The 12,529-nt window shown below is 36.6% G+C and overlaps 1 long non-coding RNA gene across 1 annotated transcript in view; it reads left to right on the forward strand.

Moving 5' to 3' along the window:
• Window positions 1–12,529, forward strand: part of LOC309658278 — a 953,833-nt gene that overhangs the window by 122,544 nt on the left and 818,760 nt on the right. The gene's annotated exons all lie outside the window — the stretch shown is intronic.

Genomic DNA, 12,529 nt, shown 5'->3' on the forward strand with positions numbered 1-12,529 from the left:
AGCATTTTTAAAAGCTTCATTGTCTATTTCCTTTTACTCTTTCTTGTTTACCTAAAAAAAAAATCTCTGCTTTCTAAATTACAGGTCTCTGACAAAAGAAAAAGAACACACAAGTTTTTCCTGTGAAGAGCATCAGAGAAGCTTCAGAGATTGAGAGGGATTTTCTGGTTGATTGACAGGCTTGATTTGATTGGTGCTTGTTACGACTTCCTGTGGCAACTACAATAGCCCTAGTCCCCTGCTTTGCTGGTCATCACCACCATCTTTCTTCCCCACCCTTCCTCCATGTTTAGACATTGCTTTTTCCTCACTGCTGACACCACTTTCTATCCCAACGAGGAATTTACACTGATTCCTCCCTCACCCCAGCCATAAATCTGTCATTTTAAAAGATTAGGAAAATGAAAATGTGATTCTGCTCAAGAAAAGGACGCTTGTGTAGAATGAACCTCTCATTCTTTAGATTAATAAACGGAGACCTTAGAGGTCCTTTGACACGTTAATGTAGCTGAGGAGCCAGAGGGGTGGCGAGGGGCAGGTCTTCTGATGGCCACTTTGGGAAACTATTTAGCATAAAGTGACACTTACTAACTTAGTGATTTTCGACAAATTTCTTAACCTCCTTGAGCCTCAGTTTCTTCATCTGCCAAATGGAATAATGATAGAAGCTACATCGTAAGGCATTTATCTTATTGAATCTTCCCAACATCTACAGTACACATACATAACAGTAGCTTCCATTTATTGAGTGCATAACTCTACCCTTACTATTATTGTTTGGGCACCACAGACCCACCTCCTGACCCTTTTTACAATCCTCTGGACTTGCTTGAGTCTGGAAATCCACACTATACTTGGCAAGACCTCTCCCACCCCAGAGAAAGGAAGACAGCCTTTGCCCCACTTAGAAGAGAAACTGGGAAAACAGAAAAAGGCAAACGTGATGTGAGCAAAACATGAATTCAAACCTCAGGTTGACAAAGCCCATCAATGCTGCTCCAGGAATTTCATGTGAAGCCCATGAACATTTCATGTGAAATTTCATGTGAAACACCCATTACCAAGCTGGTTTAATTTGTTTTGTTAATAAACTTTATATGACCCATTTTTATTTAGCATGTGTACTAGAAGCTTTTTTTATACAATTTCTGAGTCCACAGTGGCATGCTTTCCCTGAACATTTATGACGTCCCACAACTCAACATCCAAAGAAACCCATTATGAAATTAAATGGATCCAGGTGGATAATCTGAGAGGGTAACTATATTGCAGGCAGCAAAGACAATATGTAAATATTGCAGCAATCTCTCTGACACGATATTAGAATATGAAAGAAAATGAGATCAACGAAACTATGAGATACGGAATTAATTTACTTTCAGATATTAAAAGTAATGAATCTTCTACTTATTTTCAGATTCCTATGACTCATCTTAATACTATGATAATTTTTAACTCCATTACATTACTTAACGTGTATTTGCATCACAGCACTCTCCAAACGAATGCCTGGCTTTTTTTTTTTTTTTTTTTCCAAACACAGTTTGCCAGAAATTGCTGTTATATTTTCACCATTCTGGTTTGAATAGTTTCTTGGGAAATTATATTTTTAAAAGTGCAACACTTGACGTGGTATTTTCTTTACAAGAGGGACAGATAAGTGAGAAAGTATAATCAGTCACATTCTGTGAGATCTAGAGAATAAAACCCTATTCTGAATCTGGATCTACCTTGCTCTTCACTGGAAATGAGTCTTCTCTCCAGTTTCTGTATACGTATCAATATATAAACATAAGCCTTTAAAAAGGGTTTAACAGAAGCTGTTGGTATATTATTCAGCGATAGAAAGGAATGAACTACTGACATGGGCTGGATCCTGGATGAACCTCACAAAGATTATGCCAAGTGAAACAAGCCAGACACAAGAGACCATATATAGTATGATTCCATTGATATGTCCAGAAAAGGCAAATTTATAGAGACAGAAAGTAGATAAGTGGTCACCTGGGGGCTGGGCATGGGAATGAGGATTAACTGTAAATGGGCTCCAGGGATTTTATTAGGGGTGGGAGCAAAAATACCCTAAAATTTAGTTATGGTGATGGTATCTCAGTAAAGTTACTAAAAGTCATTGAATTATACACTCACATGTGTACAATTTGATATAAAGCCTGACAATTTTATGATAAATAAAAATATACCTCAATAAAGCTGTTGGAAAAAAATAAACCGGAAGCTGTAATTAATGCATAGATGATCTGAAACTAATGGCAGGGCAGGCTGTTTGCAAGAGGAATTTTTGCCTTAAAGTCATCAAAGAGTAACCTCTCACTTGGCAGTGATACTTTAGGACATCTTCTTTGGGAACCCTGATGACTTAAGCTTATGCACCGAGCACCAAGGCATTGCCAAATCTTGCACGAAACCCCATGATTTACTTGTAGGAGTGGGGTTTCCAACGCTCTCCTCTAAAGAAGACCTTGTCCCTCCCACTGCACCTCTTTCTCACATGCTACATCCATACAATGCATAATATTCACAAACTTAACATGCAAACTCAAATGATATCAAGGAGATGAGTCCTTGATCCCCTCTTTGAGTTCCCCGAATTTTTCTCAGCACTGTTATCTCCACCATTCAGCAATGCTGTATGTCCCACCCTTTTACGGTTCTATCATGCTTTTTTCTATCTTAAATCTTTTGACATGAAGCTCGACTATGATACTTGTACTGTACTTCACGGGAATGATAATAACACAAGCTTACAATAGACTCAATTTGGTATGCAGGGGTGTGTGTGTGTGTATAGACACACATATAGATGTAGGGAGCATGAAGAATGGGAAGTGAATCGAGTCTGTTTGCACGTCTAATGGATCTTTGAGAGAGCTACTTAACTCTTTCAGCCAACTGTGTACAGTCGTCTCAGCAGAAAGGAGCTCATTTTATAAGTACCATCTATGCTGATACTTAAGTTGCTGTATTTTGAGATCATGTCTCTCTTCTCACAGTCGCTGTGTCCTCATTTCCTCAATACCTGACATTTTGGAAATCTGGGGTGCAGACAAAGAGAAAAGGTGTGGAGTGTGAAAAAGACTCATTTGTGTTTTTTTACCGAAGAGAGCAGGCAAAGGAGAAGCCACCAGTGAATGAGTGTCATTTTGTGCCAGGCTCGATGGACGGTATGCTGGTGGGTCCTCCCTCTATATTATTTTATTTAGTCCTTGTAACAACTCCCTGAGGCTGGCTTTATGCCTCCCCTTTCCACAGATGAGGAAGCCAAAGCTCAGGGAAAGTTAGTGAACTAGCCCGGGTTCACCAGGCTAGTAAGTGAAGCAGACAGATTTCATTTTAATACCTATTTGTTTCATGACTGAAATTGAGTCTGAGGCTCAGTAACTTTTACTATCTTCATAATATTTAGTAAACTGTTATCGGGGCAGGGCGAGGGGGTTCTGCTCCCCTGTCAACTCCAAAAGGATTGTTTGAGAGATGAAACATCAAGAATTCTGGGAGGAAAAGAAAGTGACCATCTTTTCAAGAAAACCAGAACACTTGTTTGTTTGTTTTCTGAACCATCCCAATAAATTCCTTACTTCCTCAATGAACTGCCTAATTGGCAGGAGTGTCTTTGTAATTATAATGACCTCCTCCTGCAATCAGCCATGATATGTCGGTGACAAATTATTGGTCTCCTGTCTCATTATGGGAATCTACTCTCCATGATTTATTTGGTTCTGTGAGTCTGCTGTAACGGAAATAAGTAGGTGACACACTTTGATGCACATCTGACTTTTGGGTTTCACGATGAACTTTTATGAAAATATGTACTAACACGGTTAGACCTTAGAATTCTGAAAGTTATCATGTGTACCTTATTAAATCACTTATAGCAAAAGTTCTCAAATTGAATGTGCATCAAAATTCCCTGGAGGGCTTGATATAACACAGATTGTTTGTCTGACTCCTATGGTATCTACTTCAGTAGGTCTAAGGTCTGCCAGAGATTTTATAGTACTTTGGAAAAGTTTTCAGATAACACTGATATACTGATCTGGGGACAGCTTTGTGAGACCCACTTGTTCTTTCAAAAGAAAGAAGAAAGATGCATCTGGAGAAATTTTTTTTCTATTTCTTTCTTTTGTTCTCGTAGATAGGTAAGAATACATTTTATAATTTCTATGGAATTTCAGTATCTGAACCTATTCAAAAGTAGACATAGCAAGAATTAAGTTCTGCTTTATATTATTTAATTAAGTGGCACCTGGGTCTTGACTATTATCATTGCAAACTACATTTTTCCATTTACCAATTCATTCTGCAATTTTTTTTTGTTACTTTGTTCTCACAACCACTTGACTGGGCATAGCTAATGTGTATATTACAGATAAGCTATCCCTGTATTATAGACGAGATAGCCAAAGCCCAGGGCAGTTAAGTGACTTGTCCACTTGTAGAAAGGATTTAATTGGTGTGATTTTGATTCAAAATCTTAAATCTTTAAATGTTAATACATATCATGTGTGTGAATATATGTTTCAACAGGCACAACCAGATAGATGAAAATAAAGGCAAGTGGCAAAATGACGGTGCATTGGGCCAGCAATTAGGAAACTTGGGACCTTAATCTCCTAAGTCTACTCTAACAGGCTGTGTCCTCTTGGAGACAAATCATGGATGCAAATAGACTCCAGTTTACTCATCTATGAAATGAGGGGTAGACCAGATAGCTGAGATTCCTTCTTGTGTCACCTTATTTATTCATCTAATTGTTCACTGAAGGAGTATTTTATTAAGACTGTATCATGCACCAGGCACTGTCTTAGGCCCTGAAGATAAAGAGCTGAGTGAGAGACCTGACATGTCATGAAGCTTACATTCTAGGTGCACAAACTAGCTTATTTAAAATAGTGATGATATTTAAAGATAAAATAAAAGAAAATAAAACTGGGTAAGACAGTAGAGAATGACTGTATCATTAAAGCACCACTGTAGCTGAGAGTCCAGTGTCTCCCCAAAGAAGTGATATCTTAGTGGACTCTTGGATGAAAAAAGGGAGCCAGCTACATAAAGTGATGGGGAAGGCATATACCAGGGAGGGCTGTACTAAATGCAAGAAATCCTGAGATATAAACCAGCTTGGCTTTTTAAATTAATTAATTAATTATTTTCTATTGAAGTATAGTCAATTTATAATGCTGTGTTTATTTCTGCTGTACAGCAAAGTGATTCAGTTATACACACATATACATCCTTTTTTATATTATTTTCCAAACTGGTTTGACTTTGGTGAGAAATAGGAAGAAGGTCAGTATTCTGGAGCCGGGAGAATAAGCAAATGGTAAGAAACAAAGTCTGAATGGTACCCAGAGCCAGATCACTTAAGATCTTTAGAGTTTTTTTTTTTTTTTTTTTTGGAGTAACATTTATTGAAAATTTCATTAGTGGGGGTGTTTCCATTAAAAACATGGAGTTAAGATGAGCATAAAATGTTCTTGTAATATAAGGTAATAATACCACCAGCATTTACCTAGCTCTCTTTATTTTCTGAGACGGGCACCTAACTAATAGGATATGAGCTGCAGTCCAGCCCTGTGAGATGTCAGCAAAGGCTGTCGAGACCAGTCCAGTCCAATGAGTATCTTTTTTTAATTTAAAAGATCTATTTGGCTTTTAAAAAATTTTATTTTATTAAAGTACAGTTGATTTACAATGTTGTGTTAATTTCTGCTGTACAGCAAAGTGCAATAAATATCTTTTTGATCTTCTTTTCCTCTTCATATGCCACACATTCTTTTATTCTATATTTATTATTTTTTTCTTTTTTTGAGTCTTAAAGGCTACCATAAGAACTTGGAGGTCTTTTAGGAGAGAAAGGTAAGACTTGATTTAGGCTAAAATGACTCACTGGTTCTACGGGTATTGAATAAAGTGCATAAAAGTGAACATACACACATGTAAAAATCCATTTAAAAATTCTGACCTTTAAATAGATGTTTTTCCCTCATTTATTTAGCATATGAATGAGAACATACAAATTAATACACCAGCCAAAATTGTGCCTTCACCATTGATACTTTAAGGATATTACTAAGTATTATAAACATGGGCAACTCAAATAATAATTAGGGGGAAAATCATATGGAAATTGCTCACAAACTCATTAGAGTGTGCTTAATTATCGCAGTGAAGGGTTAGCAAGAGGATTGGAGCTTACCAAATAAATCTGTTTGCACATGGATTGATATGCTTGTATCATAATTACTCACAGCTGTTGGACTTTTGAAGTTTATTAGGAACTTAATTCCAAAACTTTCATGCTGAAAAGATTTTTTAAGAGGGAAGCGTTAGCCCAGTGTCAGTAATGTGAGCAAGGAGAATTTTTCTAGCAACACTTTTTGGAGATTACTTACAGAATAACTACAGATCTCCTCATTATACATAATGAAGTGAACCCGCTCATTTTTGATTTTCACACACTTTCCAGAAAGAGCAAAGCCTCCTGAATTGAAACTGCCTGAGCCCTGAAATGAGAAGTTGCCTGTAATATGTATTCCAATTTACAAAACGGTCTCGGAAAACAGGCTTGATGCCTGATATATTCATCTGAAAGCAATTCTTGGATAAATTGATCTTTAAATAATCTATCTATATGCTTGTTAATTTCACAGATCAACTGATTATCAGGAGAAGACAGGAGTGCTTCATCCTTCACACTCTGTCTTACAGCTGACAACAAATCCTTCATCCTTGGTGATTCATTTATTATACTTTATAAATTAGAAGAAATGTAGAGGGTCCCTGAAATACAGCTGAGGCTATGCCCAACAGCTTCTTCTTACTCATCATCAATCAGAAAATTAATACTGTGCCTGGGCTCACAATTTTGATCTCAGTCTAATTTTTGGTCTATTTAACTGATGGCTGCTGTCCAGACTTACACTGTTACTGAGCATAAATAAAGCAGTTATTTGTATCTAAGTGGTTTCCTTTGTTTCTGAGCCTTCTTTACAGATCAGCTTTTGACAGGTGCTAAGATTATCTAATGAGGGCAATTTAAAAAGAAAACAATAACTTGAGAACCAAGTGTTTTCACAGTCATTGAATTTTCCATTGTGCATGCATGAGCATTCATACACATTCTGCCAATACAGACCAAATCACAATATTAAAAATCTTTTATAATCTGGTCTTTTTATCCTTGTCATATACCTTACATTCCAGACTCCCCAATTACTAATTTTTCTTCAGATTTACATTGGACTATTATACATCCGTGCCTATGTTCATTTCATTCCTTCTCCCTGGAGTGCACTTCCTAATTTGAACTGAAATCCCACACAACCTTCAAGGACCAAATCAGCCTCTCTTCCTATGAAAAGCCTCGCCTCACTGTGTCCCAGGCAAAATCAATAGGTAAATAAACTTTGTTTTTAATACTAATACATTATTTCTCATCAATTAAAATGGCAACAGCAACAATCACAGTGATAGTAAACACATTGTTCTAAATTCTTTGCTCTAACTTCACTGTTCTAAGTTCTATGTATATTATCATTTCATTTAATCTTTACGATAGCTCTATGACATTGGTGATTTTGTTTTCTTCATTTTGCAAAGAGCAACAGAGGCAATGAGAGATCAAATAACTCATTCTGGTTCACTCATATGTAACAAGGGCTGAGTCAAATTTTGGACCCAGTCAATGTGGCTTCAGAGTTCAGTCTCTCAACTCCTATGCTGTGCTATAATGCCAACCTCGCAGGGGAGTTGAAAGCATTACAATAAATCTAAAGTGCCTACCACAGTATCTCAAACATAATTCAAGAAGCGGTGGTTATCTTATTATCATATGCAATTAAAAGATTATAAAAATAAATTATAGGTAACAATAAATCTCATATGATATATTTATTTCTTTTCTCACGTCAAATGTCAGCCTACCATTTTAGGTTGATGCTCTATAAATCAGCAATCGCAGCTAATGCATGAGTCTGCACTCACACATGAGGCTGTGATGCAGAATAGGCATTCCTTAAACATTAAGTGAATGAATGAATGAAATGAATGAACAAACTAATCTGAGAAGCTTCTGGATGGACTTTTTCCTCTCCTCCACGTTTGCCTGAGGCACAGTGCTAAACCCCTCAAAAATCAGATGAATATTAAGCCACTGAAGCATGGATTAAATCAACCTTTTCCTTCCATTTCAATGACTTATTAAGATAAAATCCACAAAGCAATATTTTTAAAAGTCTACATCCCAAAGTAAAACATGGAAATTATCTGATTAATGCAGATAGCCACTCACCAATTTATATTCTTGAACTCAAGAGAATCATTTTGCTAATTGTATAGGTGATTATTATGCTTTTCACAGAAGTGTGTATCATGCATTTAGAATTTTTAAATTGCGTCTCTGAGAGAATCCTCTTAAATCTAATTATTGTATACTTAGAATTTTCCATAATCATCTAAAAGATTTATTTATTTCTTTAAGGAAAGAGAGCTTTTAAATATGTGGAAATCCTCTTGTGAGAAGGTGAATTAAACATTTTAAAAATAATTAAGCAGGCTTTTTAAAAAATGTAGGCTGAAACATACATCAAAATAACTGGTCAATGAAGAAAAAAAAACCTCTTCCTCATATGTTTCTTGCCATGTATTTAAAGTTGAGTGTGTGATCACCCCAAAAATTGTATGAATAATTTAATAATAGTCAGAATTCTTACACTTAGGGAAATTCTCTGATATTTCAGAACATATTTTGAGATAAAGTGCTGATAGAACTACTGAGTTTGGAGAATGGCTGAAATTCTTTTGAGCATCCCATGTGATTGGTGATTTGATCTACAAAGAATAGAGATAGGTACTTAGAGAACGTTCTTAGGAGAAAAAGAAAAAGTAGGGAAGGAAAGAAGAAAGGAAGGAACACAGGAAGAAAGAAAGAAAGAGGAAGAAACTCGGGGAGGGAGGGAGTGGTGATTTGTTTCTCTAAGTGACCTGGGATAGAAACAATAGAAAAATTAGTTTTCAGACCTCTATCAGTGGTCTGAAACCTATTTTGACTCCTGTGTTCATATAAGTTTTTTTTAAAAAGGCACAAACTCACACTATATGTATACTTATTTATAAAACATATACTTCTCTATTACATAAGCTATATTACACATTATTAAATGTACACAACATTTTCAAGGATACACAAAATAAATGAAAAGAAGTTCAATAGCTCCTTCCTGTACCACGTTTGAGAAACATTGCTCTAGACAAAGGCAATGACAATATTTCAAAATATGGGATTTCCCATTTGGGAAATCTTCAACATGTCAGCATCTGATAACATTCTGATTTGCCAAAACTTAACAATGGACCCATCATCTAAAATCAATGCCCAAATCTTTTAGTTAATTTCATAGAAATTTCTTTTTGGTGCTCATCTCTTGGACTGCAGAAAAAAAAAAAAAAAAAGAAGGAGAAAGAAAGTAGTTTTCAAGGACAAATGAATGCTTTGGGGAGGCTTTCGATATATTGGAGGTTTGTTTAACAGTTCCTTCCTGGCTGAGTAAGTTGGGGAACGTAGGGGATTCAGGTGGGATTCCTTAAAGTTAAGTACATGGGAAAAGTACTTTATTTACAGAGCCATCAATTTTCTTTATGAAGCTGAGACTGCAGAGAGAACGTTGGACTATGAATCAAAAGATGTGGGTGCTGCTACGAGAGGGGATTCTGGGACTAAGTACTTGGATGACCTTGATCAAGTCATTTAACATCTTTGTGTCTCCCTTAAAAAAAATTCAGCTGAGTTCCTCAGACATTGGTGAAGCTTCTTCTATGTATTCCATAATAATAATCAAATGAATAATTAACCCTAATACTTGTAAGCACCTATTGAGGCTGCAAAAAAAAAAAAAAAAAATTTCTAACTTTCGAGACACTTCTCCAACTTTGTGGGATTTTAACATTTAAGTTATTTTCAAAGTCTAGGCCAAATATCAGCAAAATGCCTTGCTTGTAGCAGGAATCTGGATGTACTTCCTGAGGCTATATGGAAATGCAATCATTGGCCAAATATTCATTATAAACTATAAGTGTCTTACAAACGGAAACAAAAGCCAAGCTTTTCAAACTTCTTGGATCATCAGAATTACTTGTTGAGCTTTTTGAATCCCATGTCCCAACCTTGGCATTTGTGATTCAGGACATCTGAGCCAAAATTTGTTTCCAAGCCCAAGTTTTCTAGCAACCAGCTCAAAGAGGAAGCCCAGGCAGTTACAACACCCGTGGTGTTCATAATACAGAAACAAACCAGTTGCTCAGGAAAAGCCCAACCATTCCTTATAACTGGAGGAAATGTCTCTCTTGGGGTTAGATCAATGAACCAAAGCAAAATTGCTGCTGATAATAAAAATACTGCCTTTCACATCGGGACTACAAAATGATCTATTATTTTCTTTGAGGTATGTTTCCAGGGATGGATTTCCGTTGATTAATCAAACCTCTCTTTTGAAGGACTGTACCTATAGGAGGGTACAGGTACAATACCTGAGCCATACAAGGCTGTTAATTAATACATGGGCAAAGATGGAGGAAGAGAAAGAAGCAAGGGAGGAAGAAAACAAGGAGTGGGAGGGAGAGGAGGAGTACAGCTAAGCTGCTAAAATTATATTTCCAGGAGCCAAGCTAAACCACACACGGTTTAGGTTGATTGGCACCACCAATTCAGTTCTGCTTTAGAAAGATCCCTTCAGCTAACACTTGGAGAGCTTCAAATGAAACTCTACCTGATGCTGTGAAGTCAATTTGCTTGGATTAAATCCTGCATTTGCCATGTGTTTTCAAGAGTATTTTGACTGATTTGCTCCAATTATCCCTGAATGTCTTCTAAGAACTTTCCTCTCCAAATTCCATTCATTTTTCAAGGGCCAGTTCAAGTCCTAACTTTTTTTTCTGGAAGGTTTAGCCAACGATTCTAGCCCTAAACATTTCTTCTTTCTAAAACCTTTTTGAACTTAAAAGTGTTGACAAGTATATCTTGTCAACCTGAGAGGAGTGTAAACTCTTTGAGCAGAGATAAACCTCTGATAAACCTACACTGTGAAATTCCTTAGAGAGCATATTGGGTTTCTGCATTACCACCTTTTTAATTTATATTTCTGAGTATTTATTAAATGCTGCTGGATCCCAGCTCAAACTCCAGCTCAAACTTCTAACTTGAGAGAGCTATCACCTTTGAGACATCTTCACATGTGTATCACCAACACCTCAAACTCCAAATATCCCAAATTAAACCTTGATTTCCTCCTAGACTTGCTATTTCACTGATGACCTTTATTAAACAAGCTGGAAATCCTGCAAGCATCCTCAGTTTCACCCTCCACTAGCTCTTACTTGCAATGTATAAACACTCAGTTTTACTTCAGAAAATGTTACAGGATAATGGAGGAGAAATCACACTTCAAAGCAATAAAATGTTTGTCTAGCCATAACTTCTGTTTGTTTTTCGTCAGTATGATCAAGAGTAGGGTATTTCCTTTCATGGAGTATTTTTTTTAATATGTAGAATAAAAATAGCTAGATTTTTTTTTAACATCTTTATTGGAGTATAATTGCTTTACAATGTTGTGTTAGTTTCTGCTGTATAACAAAGTGAATCAGCTATACGTATACATATATCCCCATATCCCCTCCCTCTTGCGTCTCCCTCCTACCCTCCCTATCCTACACCTCTAGGTGGTCACAAAGCACCGAGCTGATCTCCCTGTGCTATGTGGCTGCTTCCCACTAGCTATTTTACATTTGGTAGTGTATATATGTCCTTGCCACTCTCTCACTTCGTCCCAGCTTACCCTTCCCCCTCCCCGTGTCCTCAAGTCCATTCTCTATGTCTGCGTCTTTATTCCTGTCCTGCTCCCAGGTTCTTCAGAACCATTTTTTTTTTTTAAGGTTCCACAAATATGTGTTAGCATACGGTATTTGTTTTTCTCTCTCTGACTTACTTCACTCTGTATGACAGACTCTACATCCATCCACCTCACTACAAATAACTCAATTTCATTTCTTTTTATGGCTGAGTAATATTCCATGGTATATATGTGCCACATCTTCTTTATCCATTCATCTGTTGGTGGACACATAGGTTGCTTCCATGTCCTGGCTATTGTAAATAGAGCTGCAATGAACATTGTGGTACATGAATCTCTTTGAATTATGGTTTTCTCAGGGTATAGTGCCTACTTTAAGTATAGTGTGCTGGGTAGTATGCTGGATACTTGACCTTACATACATACGTGTGTGTGTATACCAGTCACCTATACTGAGTCTAAACAAAATAAAGGGACTGCTTTGAAAGTGAAGGGCAAAAAGTTTAATCACTTCAGGACTTATAATTGATTTATTTTGCTCAACTGGGTAGATTTCAATACGGCTCTGGTGGGTGGCTGCCTTACAAATATGTATTAAAAAGCTGATTCGACATGTAGTGCTGAGTAGATTTATTGATTCTCTACTCCAGTGTCACTTTGGCATT

The sequence above is a fragment of the Balaenoptera physalus genome (genome assembly GCF_965194825.1).
Source record: "Balaenoptera physalus genome assembly, chromosome: 3".
In the NCBI taxonomy this organism is placed as follows: Eukaryota; Metazoa; Chordata; class Mammalia; order Artiodactyla; family Balaenopteridae; genus Balaenoptera; species Balaenoptera physalus.